The sequence below is a fragment of a genome, unplaced genomic scaffold, assembly GCF_019419815.1.
Source record: "Pyrus x bretschneideri cultivar Hongxiangsu unplaced genomic scaffold, Pyrus_bretschneideri_v1 Contig101, whole genome shotgun sequence".
In the NCBI taxonomy this organism is placed as follows: Eukaryota; Viridiplantae; Streptophyta; class Magnoliopsida; order Rosales; family Rosaceae; genus Pyrus; species Pyrus x bretschneideri.
Genome location: NW_025999393.1, coordinates 514,279 through 524,431, shown reverse-complemented (window position 1 = coordinate 524,431; position 10,153 = coordinate 514,279). Strand labels below are relative to the sequence as shown.

At 36.0% G+C, this 10,153-nt stretch overlaps 1 long non-coding RNA gene and 1 other non-coding gene across 3 annotated transcripts; both read right to left on the bottom strand.

Annotated features, from left to right (window-relative positions):
* Positions 1 to 2,195: 2,195 nt before the first annotated feature.
* Positions 2,196 to 8,412, bottom strand: LOC125470648. 2 transcript variants are annotated; one of them, XR_007252943.1, is made up of 4 exons: positions 8,076 to 8,412; positions 7,773 to 7,976; positions 7,600 to 7,684; positions 2,196 to 2,377 (listed from the first exon to the last, which is right to left on the bottom strand). It is a non-coding gene; the product is annotated as an uncharacterized LOC125470648 (long non-coding RNA). The 2 variants fall into 2 exon arrangements; XR_007252942.1 differs by having other exon boundaries at positions 7,773 to 7,967.
* Positions 2,783 to 2,887, bottom strand: LOC125470671. The gene has a single exon (XR_007252979.1). It is a non-coding gene; the product is annotated as a small nucleolar RNA R71 (small nucleolar RNA).
* Positions 8,413 to 10,153: the final 1,741 nt, after the last annotated feature.

The following is a 10,153-nucleotide window of genomic DNA, read 5'->3' as shown; positions in this document are numbered from 1 at the left end:
ATCTGTCCTAATAAGTGTTTTTGAGTGTTTTGAGTCAAAACCAAACCTATTTTCGTCCAAGTTGAGTCTTAGAGTCTAGTTTGAGTCTTTTTGATTGTTTTGTGTTGTTTAGAGTCTTTTAAGTTTATTTTGAGTCATATAAGTTTAGTTAAGAGTCTTTTGAGTTTGTTTAAGTGTTTTGAAGCATATTTTTGTATCTTTGAGTCAGTTTTCATTAGATTAGCAATCCCTCCTAATCCCCGGCCTAGAACGATCCCTACTTATATCTATACTACAATTGTCAAAAAGAGGGTTTAATTTGTGTGCTATTATATATCACATCAGATGGGAATATTTTGAAGATGAAAGCCTTTCCATTCTCTCTTTTGGAAAAGGCTAAAGATTGGCTATGCGAATTGGCGCCCGGAACCATTACTTCTTGGGAAAGTATGAAACGAGCGTTCTTGGAGAAATTCTTCCCAACTTCAAGAGTAATTCTTTTGAGGAAGAAGATTAGCGGAATTCAACAAAACCAAGGAGAATCCTTTCTAGCATATTATGAGCGTTTCAAAGCCCTTGTTGCATCTTGCCTGATGAGTATATTTTATATTATATATTTTACCCTATTCTTAGTATATTTTGGTTAATAATTTGGAAGAATTTTGATACTTTGAATTATATTTCCAATATAGGATTTTCGACTTCCTCTAGAGCAAAACATGGTCAAATGGACGAATTTTGGAGTAATTCCAATTGGAGGACGTTCGTGAGTCACTTAGCTTGATCGTGTCAAAATATCAGATTTTTCTACCAAACGAATATTTTCTGGTAATAAAATAAAGGAGCAATGTGCAGTGTTGGAATAGTGACGTTTCGGGCTTGAATTGCATTTTTGGAGCCCAAGATGACCTCGGATGGGTTTATGGATTTCTGGAGATGTGTTCAGAATGTTCTTATCTTTAAAACAAGCTATCTTGGGCCGGATTTGGAGGAGATTTGAGGCTAAAACGTGGCTGAACAATTTCTGTGCAGTTTTTCCTAGGTTAATTAGGAATTTATTTTCTATTTTATTTTATTATTATTTAGTTTCTTAGTGGGAATAAAATACTTGAGGGTTAGGGTTTGTGTGTTAGCTTTAGGGAGATATTAAAAGGGTTTGGCCGTTCTTATTTTGGAGGCTTTTCTTTTATGCAACTTTGGGAAGACAGAAAATTTGGTTAGGGTTCTTGGAGATTTTCTACTTTAAGGTGTTTTCATTCCTTTTATTCTTAATAATAATATGTTCTATGATTTCAATTATGAATATGCGTAACTAATTCCTTTTGCTAGGGTGAAGCCGTAAGCCTTAGCATGAATATGTGATTTTTATTTAATTGCTTATGATTGATTGCATGCATACCTTGAATTATTGATCACCGTAATTAAAACTATCTAATTGTCTTAATGCCTGATCACCATTAGGATCTTTAGAAAAGTAATTTGATGCAATTTTGGTCGGAAGGTTCCCTGAAATTGATGCTGGCTTCTTGTGATTAATAATTGTAATTTCACTTAAGATGAACATCACATCTTAAGGGTTGCATGGTTTTTCAAAGGGTTTTCATAAAGCATAATGAGTCTCTCATGTTCAGATTTGATCCGAACGTTCGGACGGGTTGCATGTTAGATATACGTTCTATGTTGGAGGTTCCAAGTAGAATATAAACTAGGAAAACCTAACCTTCAAAGTGGCATGTATAGATCATAAGTAATTGATAAAAATACATAGGATTGCTAGGTGATGGTGAAACCCTAGTGTTTTCTTAATTTGATTTTTCCAAAACAGTTTTATTTTCCTTTCATCTTTAATATTGCATATTAGTTTATTTTTATTAATTAAATTCGTTTTAATTTAAGTAAGTTATAAAACCAATCATCTCAACTTTCTACTTTACAGTAATTAATTGAAATTTAGTTTGTTTCGAATTATTTAATAATCCCTGTGGAGAACGACCTTGCGAGAACCGCTTACACTACAACAACCTTGTCATTCTTGCAAGTAATATAGGAGTTTTTAACCCATTTGCATGTGTGGTAAAATCTTTATCAAGAAATTGACGCCGTTGCCGGGGATTATTTAAAATAATTCGTTCTAATCAAATTTACAATTAGTTATTGCTTTCTATACACAAAAAAAAAATAAAAAATTACATTTCGTTTTCATTTTATTTTTATAGATTACAGCAGTACTGCAGATTACAACAATCTATGCATGGTCAGAACTAGATCAGCAGCACAAAAATTGATTCCATTTTATCCAGAACCTGAGCAATCTTTAGGGAGGAGACGCAGGAAACAAAATCTGCAGTGGGTTCCTTCCCTGCAGGGGACTTTTCTACAATCTCATTTTTCTGAGGATCTGCATAGTGAAAAAACAATGGCATTTGTTATTCCAGAGGGTGGTCAACCATTAGGGGATTCATTAACAGCTCACACCACTAACATACCAAGTTGCATTACTTATCCGGAAGTGGAGGAATGGTCTGCATTCGAAATAAAGCAACACATATTGAATATTCTACCTACATTTCATGGGTTATCAACCGACGATCCTAACATGCACATTGCAGAATTTTTAATGGGATGCAAGAATATTTTGGTGAAAGGATTTTCAGCCGAATCTATTAAGCTCCGTTTATTTCCATACACTCTGAAAGATCAAGCAAGGAGATGGCTCCTCACACTTCCATCTGGAAGCATTAGCACTTGGAACCAACTCAGTGAAAAATTCTTAAGCAAGTATTATCCAGCTTCAAAGACTCTTGACATGAGAACTCAGATTTTATCTTTTGCACAAAAACCAAACGAAGAGTTTCATGAAGCGTGGGAACGGTTCAAAGAGTTGATTAGAAAATGTCCACATTCTGGTATTAACAGTACTGATCAAATGCATATATTTTTCCGAGGACTAAATATGACTACAAAAACTCTTGTCAATGCTTCATGCGGAGGTTCGTACAAGGATAAAAATGCACAAGAGGCTTGTTTGTTATTTGAAAAAATGGCAACAGATACACAGCAATGGGCAATTGAGCAGCCACAATCTAGGTCGGTTTTTGAGATGTCTAATGGTTCTCCATATGTGTCAGCACAAATTGAAAAAATGGAGAAAAAGCTTGAAAGATTTGATGCAAAATTTGACATGTTATTACAAAGAATTCCAGGTTCACAGGTTGCTGTACAGCAGCCCTTACAAGCTGCCTGCAGTATTTGCAGCATGAAAACCCATGATTTTTTGAGCTGTCCACATAAAGCTGCTTATCCGAAGTTTGCAGCGGAACAAGTTAATGCATTTAATAATTTTCAGCGTCCCCGAAATGACCCGTATTCAAATTTCTACAACCCTGGTTGGAGAGATCATCCAAATTTGAAGTGGGATAGAGATGAACATGCAAAGCCACAATTTCAACAACAGGTACAGCAACCTGCTGCACCTAAGGCTACTTGGGAGATTGCAATTGAAAAATTAGCAATTACTACAAATGCAAGATTTGCACAGACCAATCAAGAAATCCAAAATATGCATGCAACAATGAAAAATATGGAACAACAAATTGGGCAGATTGCATTGCAGGTTTCAGAAAGAGCACCGGGTACATTTCCTAGTCAAACAGTACCTAATCCAAGAGGACGAGAAGAATGCAACGCTATACGTACTTTACGATCTGGCAAAAGTTATGACAACAGACATGAAAATTATGCCGGAAATTCACAGGCAGCACCACAACCACAAATAGATTCGGGAAATGTTGAAAAATCTAATATTTTTGCAGATTCTGCAAATTCTGGGCAGCCACAAGACAGATCCGAAAATACTGCAGAAGCTACCACAAAAACTGCAGAACGTGTTTATGTGCCTCCAATGCCTTATCCTGAAAGGTTGAGGCCTAAAGCTAAAGATCAACAGTTGACAGATTTTATGAAGACTTTGGCTAAAGTTCAGATTAATCTACCATTAATTGATGCAATTAAGAACATTCCATCTTATGCCAAGTTTTTGAAAGACGTTTGCACAAAGAAAAAGAAGCTTCTGGATTCTGAAAAAGTGATTCTAACAGAACAGTGCAGTGCGGTCTTATTGCATAAATTGCCTCCAAAGAAGAAAGATCCAGGGAGTTTTACTATCTCTTGCACCATTGGAAATTGTGATTTTAGTAGTACTTTAATTGACTTAGGTGCTAGTGTTAACTTAATGCCTTATTCTGTTTTTAAACGTTTAGGTGAAGGAGAGCTGAAGCCAACCTCCAACATTATTCAATTGGCTGACCGTTCAATTACCTACCCTAGAGGAGTCATTGAAGATGTTATTGTTAAGGTTGACAATCTATATTTACCAGCTGATTTTATGGTGTTTGATAGAAGCATATTTAGGCGACTTACTTAGCTTGTTTTCGTGCATTTATATTGTTAATTCATAGTTGTTTTAGTCGTTTAAGCCATTTTCGTGTGTTTTTAGGTTCATATGGCTAAGGAAGCAAAAAGATGCATTTTGGAGCAAAATTGGACTTGGAATGGATAGCTTATGTTTGGAGCAAAAGGAATGGACGAAATTGAAGGATTCCTAATCCATTGCAGCCACATGCATTCACATGCATAAATCAGCCACATGCATCTCCCATCACCATATCAGATTTCCATCATATTCACATGCATTCCATCCTTTAAAACATTGCACATGCACTCCCTTTAATTAATTAAGCCACATGCACTCCCATCCATTTCATCATTGCAGCCAACACATGCTTTCACATGCATTTTCAGATTGTCCCCTTGCACATGCAGCCACATATTCATTGCACATGCAATTTCAACCCACATGCATCCTTTAATCATTCAAACATGCAGCCACATTCCCTCCTAGCTGTCATGTTCCCCCCATTTCACCTATAAATAAGCATTCATTCTCATTCATTCTCATTCACTCTTCCATATTCCAGAAATTCGTCAAAACCTCTCCACACCCTTGCAGCAGCCACCAAAACACTTTTCTCCTCCATTGCAGCCACTCCAACCACTCCCCAAACCATTCACACCATCAAACTATCCTTAGACCTTGTACTACAACGAAGAGGAAGATAAGAGGGCCTAAACGTTCATACAATTCAAGTTTGAGTTGTTGGAATGTTTAGGTGTTTCTTTGATTTCAATGTTTAATTTCAATGCTCTTTGTTTTGTACGAATGAGGAATGGATGATAAGAGGGCCTAAACGTTCATACAATTCAAGTTTGAGTTGTTGGAATGTTTAGGCGTTTCTTTGATTCTCTTTGTTTTGTACCATGAGGAACTAAACCCCCCTTGGTTAGGGGGTGATTCGAATATATGTTTATGCTTGCATTTTGATTTGAATACTTCTAATTGCGTTTCATAAGTTGTGGATTCAATTCGTTTAACTGTTTGATTGATAACTTATTTATGTATGTTCATTGAGAGTGCACACTTAATTTTCATGCATGAATATGACGCTAGAATATAAGTGAGTTTCACCTAATCGTTATGAACTTATATTCACAAGTAGTGGAGGTTGCTTATAAACAATCGCGTTAAATGAATTCTTGGCATAAGTTTCATGCAATCCATAGTAACGAATGCCTCGTCAACACTTATAATTTTCATAGAGCGTAATGATTCTTGCTTGTACCTCTTCTATGCATTCATGTTGGGGACTTGTGGGGAATGTTTTGGGTTGTCGTATGCAATCATCCAATTCAATAACGTTAGGAAGATTTGAAGGTTAATTAGTGCATCACGGTTAACTTGGGGTGTTGAGTATCATAGTTTATTGAAATGCAATTGGAAATCATTTTATTATGCAAGTATAACATGTATGGAGATGAACCCCTTAGCCATTCTATCATCCATTCATTCCATTCCATCAAATTCGTTTTACAATCTGTTTAGTTTATTAACTTGTTTTGTTATTTCAATTTTCGTATAAATCTAAATCCCCCTTTACTTTAATGTCCAATTTAGTTAGAAATCAATTTAGTTTGTGCTTTTAAGTGTTTTGATTCATTTTATTTCCCAATTTCGTCCAGATTCACCAAAGTGCTCAAAACTGCCCAGAAAGTGATTTTAAGGCAGTTTTGAGTGTTTTGGGTGATGTTTGAGTCTTTTGGTTTGTTTTAATGTTTTAAGTGTTTAGTTTTACATTCTTTAAGTTAGTTTAGTGTTTTATATTGTGTTTTTACGTTCTTGAGTCAAGTTATTACTTAATTTCGTCCAAATTTGTGTTTGTGCTCAAATCTGCCCAGAAAGTGGTTTTTAGGCAGATTTGAGTGTGTTTGTGTTGTTTTGAGTCTTTTTGTTTGTCTTAGTGTTTTAAAGTTTAGTTTTGCATTCTTTGAGTCTAGTATAGTGTTTCATATTGTTATTTTACGTTTTTGAGTCAAATCCAAGTGGTTAACAATCTCTCCTAATCCCCGGTCCAGAACGATCCCTACTTGCACCTATACTACAATTTGACGAAAAGAGGGTTTAATTTGTGTGCGTATAAATCACGCATCAGTGTTGGACATGGATGAGGATTTGACAACACCCATCATTTTGGGCCGCCCATTCCTAGCAACAGCCCAGACTCTTATTGATGTTGAAGCCGGAACTCTAACATTCCGGGTTGAAGATCAAACGGTTGTTTTTAGGTTGTTTGAAGCTACCACACATCCATGTGATAAGCAAGAATGCATGCGTGTTGATGCATTAGATGGTTTGCCTTGTGCAAAATTTGTGACCAAATCATCAATTGACAATCTGCCCATAAAGACTCAAAATGTGATTCGTGAGTGTGATAGTAAAGCACATCAACACAAAGTTCAATTGCTTGAAGTGCAAAAATCAAAAACAGATCCGAGCAACCAAATGGACCAAAAATACCAAAATGTCAAGAGCAAGAATAAAAAGTTGCATGGTAGTCCAAGTTATAAAAAAATACAGCCTGGAAACAAAGTATGGTTGTTAAGTTCAAATTTCAAGTCAATTCCAGGGAGACAAGAGTCTCGGTGGAAGGGCCCTTATATGGTGCAGCAGGTTTTTCATAACGGTAACGTGGACATTGAAAAAGAGGGCAAGGGTTGTGTGCTCAAGGTCAAGAAGTATTTACTAAAGCTATGCATAGGGAAATTTGGTGCAAGCGAGTCTTTGACTCTGAAGGAACCAGTGATCTGACTACCAGACTTATGCGACGTCTAGCTACAGACTTAAAATAAAGCGCTTATTGGGAGGCAACCCAATTCTCTAACTTTTTCTTTATTATCTTCCATTTTTATTTCATTACTTTCAGTTTCAAGCTGCATTTTCTTTCTTAGGGTAAAAAAAAAAAAAATTAAATAAAAAAAAAAATTAAAAAAGAAAGAAAACAAAAATTATTTGCATTTACTTGTTTTATTTCAGTTACTGATAGCATCTTCTACATGTTATCTCTGAAAACTTACATCACTTGATTTTTTTTTATGCAGCCAGCACACAAGAAAAACAAGAATTAATGCACAGAGAGATTATTTCAGACGGAATCATGCATCCAGTAGTAGATCCACATCAATCATCAACCACATCTGTAATACACAAGCAGGGACGGGATGTTATACCTCTCTATTTTGCTACGCGACCATTCTTCCTTGAAGGCCGGTAGTTTGGTCAGCCAAATGTGTCTTTGCCAATCTGAGGTCATCCCTATAACACAACAATCAAGTGTATGAGTTACTGTGGAAATGTTCATATATCAACAAATGTGGGTACTTTTGGAATTTATCGCTTTTACATTTGAAAATGCCACAGATGCCAGTATTTAAGTTTGGGGGTAGATGAGGAAGCACATTCAGAAATGGGGTCTCCTCACTGGTGGACAACAACATTTTCACCTTTGCAAAACCCGGATCTACAATGTCGTAGCTGGTTGATTTCAGGTTTTAGCAGAGACAAGCGAGTGGTGTGGATCAGCTCAGATTTGCAACGACTGGGGGTCCTCACATAGATGAAAACACATGCATGTGTTAGTTTACCACATAAATCTGAAAAGAAGAAAAAAAAAAAAAATACAGACACACAGGCAGGAGGGATTTACTTTCATGCATCTCAGTTTTCATGCTTACTCCACCATGGATGGGTTAGAGAGACACGGAAGTGTGTATGCTCCTTGGTTTTTGGTTGCAGAACGAGTGAAGAAACTGCTGCATATAGGAGGTTTGTACAAATGGGCGCTGGACTTGAGAGGAAATGGAGAAAAGAAGCCCTTTCCAGATTTTTTTAGAGAGAAAGAGGGCAACGAGGAATAGGTTTGAAATGAGAGTAGTGAGAGATGTCTCTCATTTTTCTAGAGAGAACAAGGGGCTTCGGGGTTTACAACAAATAATATTATTATCCTTCTGCATAGGGGATGGGAATGGACAGAAGAGAGCCGTTTGGCTCTGGCTCGAGGCTAGTGAAAGGGAATCCAATGCGCATTCAAGAATAGCTAGGTTTTTTTTTTCAAATGACAGATCAGCTACTACACCAGCTTATATTGTAGCTGTTGCTAGGTTTTGACACAAGTGTGGACTTGTACGTGTTGGTCAGCACGCCTTTGCTGGTCCCAACTACCAGGTCCTGCTTTCAAATCCCCAAAGTGTCCAGTAGTGTTTTTGTTCTCCACATTTTTGGTCAACACACCTTGGCAAATTCACAGTTTCCTCTTCAAATCTCTGGTGTGTAGTTTCTTTTTCCTTTTCTTTTCTTTCCTGTTTTCTGTTTTATTTTTTTTTTCTTTTCTTGTTTCTTTTTCCTATTTTGTTTGCTTAGGGTATTTTCTTTATCTTTGATATTTGTTTTACATTTTCTAGGATTTAGTAGTTTTGTTTCTGTTCTTGTCTCTTCTATTTATTTTCCACACCTTGAGGACAAAGTGTGAATTAAGTTTGGGGGTGGGAAATAACATTTTAGGTTTTTAATTTTTGTGTCAAGTTAAAATTTTCATTCTTTTTAAGTTAATATCCATAGATTATTTTAAACGTTATAACAAATGGACATGGTGAAGATTAATCCCACATTAGAGTCTTTTCTACTTATCGTTGCTTAGACACTAATTCATGCATTATACTTTGACAACTTGCACATTCACATCAACATGGCTTGTGGGGAGTGAGATTGAAACACTTACTTTTAGTCTAAGTTTCACTTTTAATTTTTGTTCTACATAAAGTAAAGTTAGTTTGTGTTATAAAGTAATAATTGTCTCACCCGAGACTTTGCCTAGTAACCGGGCCAGTCCTGCCTAATCAGCAGTGATTCTCGCGTCAAACAGTAGAGTTTTGGCATGGGGCAGGGTGGTTAGTTGGTTTCGTAGCCTTTTCAACTCGGGTTAATAAGTCCTTAGGGGTGTTCTACACCTAGTGCCCTAAAGCCCTAGTGGTTTGGGAGTCATTGACTTAAAGCTCGCTACATGGGTTGGATCAAAAGCTTAAGTGAACCAACATTGCACGACTACTACTGTTACAATTAAAAAAAAAAAAAAAAAAAAAGATTTATATGAAAGAAAAAAAAAAAAAAGATCAAGAAGAAAAAGAAAAATAGTTATATTTAAGTTAGTATGTGTAAAATAAAGAAGGACAAGAGGTAAGGGTTTTAGTCGAGTCTCCTTAGCTATGTTGATTCACTTTACACCAAAGGAAGTTCGTGAATTCTTTTCTAATTGATTCTAAATGGCTTAGACTCTGTGGTGGGATTGGTTGGAACTTTTGAAAAGATGTTCTAATTTTTAACATTTTCTATGGATTGCAACTTTGAAGGTGAAATTTTTTGTGAGTTAGTTTTAGTTAAGTTCTAGTTTGTTAGTGTTTATTGTTGTTTTCTAGTTTTGTTTTGCTTGAGGACAAGCAAAAAGCTAAGTTTGGGGGTATTTTGATGAGTATATTTTATATTATATATTTTACCCTATTCTTAGTATATTTTGGTTAATAATTTGGAAGAATTTTGATACTTTGAATTATATTTCCAATATAGGATTTTCGACTTCCTCTGGAGCAAAACATGGTCAAATGGACGAATTTTGGAGTAATTCCAATTGGAGGACGTTGGTGAGTCACTTAGCGTGATCGTGTCAAAATATCAGATTTTTCTACCAAGCGAATATTTTCTGGTAATAAAATAAAGGAGCAATGTGCAGTG